This window comes from Salvelinus fontinalis, chromosome 6 (genome assembly GCF_029448725.1).
Source record: "Salvelinus fontinalis isolate EN_2023a chromosome 6, ASM2944872v1, whole genome shotgun sequence".
NCBI classification, from domain to species: domain Eukaryota; kingdom Metazoa; phylum Chordata; class Actinopteri; order Salmoniformes; family Salmonidae; genus Salvelinus; species Salvelinus fontinalis.
In genome coordinates this window covers 51640734-51641970 of record NC_074670.1, presented here as the reverse complement: position 1 = coordinate 51641970, position 1237 = coordinate 51640734, and the positions used below count along the sequence as shown (strand labels likewise).

At 36.3% G+C, this 1237-nt stretch overlaps 1 non-coding gene across 1 annotated transcript; it reads right to left on the bottom strand.

The window, feature by feature from the left end:
* Positions 1-871: 871 nt before the first annotated feature.
* On the bottom strand, positions 872-943 carry trnaa-ugc (transfer RNA alanine (anticodon UGC)). Its single transcript has one exon. It is a non-coding gene; the product is annotated as a tRNA-Ala (tRNA).
* Positions 944-1237: the final 294 nt, after the last annotated feature.

The following is a 1237-nucleotide window of genomic DNA, read 5'->3' as shown; positions in this document are numbered from 1 at the left end:
CAATGTGACTACTGTGCCTCCAACATTCCCCTGTTAACTAGATGTCTAAAAGGGAGCATAAACATTGGATGTTGCAGAGACACCACTGCTAGAGTTGAGAAGTGTGTGTGTGGCTAAAATAGGGTATTATATTACTGACAATCTACACATTACAAGCATAACCTAAGTTGTAGCAGACATTTTCATGCCTTCAGAGAGACATTCTAAACAATAAAATATATCAAGTTTCACACCAAAACACAGATGTTTGTTTACAAAACATTCTCAGTGAGCACATGCAGAAAGCTGAGACTAGACAACTCAACATCAGACTGCCTGTTGACATTTGTTCATAAGAATAAGTGCAGCACAAATCCTTGACTATCAGATAATAAAATGGCCGTGACAATGTTATAAAATCAAATCCAAATAAAGTTGATTGGTCATATGCACAGGATACAGTGTAAACGGTGCAATTAAATACAACAGCGTAATGTAAAAAACCAACAGCAAGCAAACTACAAGTGAATACAAATACTAAAAAGCAACAGAACGTGATATATGAAAGAAAAATAGGGCTACAGAATATACTATGAATATATAATATACTATATGCTAAGTTAGGCTATTAGGCTCAACCAATGCCATGTATATCTGAGTTCTTGAATTAACTTGGGTCCTGAGAACGTAGATAACAAATAATAGCCTACTGGAAAGAAAATAAATAATCTTTAAAAAATCCATAAAATTAAATCTCATATTTAACCTATTTCTGTTGATGAGAAACACTGTTTGTTGATTGGTGAATTTCTTCATATATCTGGGTATATGGTGCAACTTCATCCGCTACATACAATTTTAACACCAGAAAACAGATCTTTGTCAAAAGGTGTGGAGATGCCGGGGATTGAACCCGGGGCCTCATACATGCAAAGCATGCGCTCTACCACTGAGCTACATCCCCTACACATACACTTAGTGAAAAGCACACTAGTCATACTGTATAATATCTGAGATGTATAGTTCAGTATAAGATAAAGTTAATAGTCAGTGTAGGAAGTATGAAACTCCTTGCACTTTTTATTGCGCGTGCTTTCGTTTCATTCCATGTCTTTCTGCTAAAACATGATTGTTATAATGTATCTGGTATGTACTACTTACTAGCGCTAAATTTCTACATTGTTGCATCACGCTCTGACAAACGCGGTCTTGAATATACTGCGACTGTCGGATCTCAGCTTCCGGTCTTCGAGGAAGA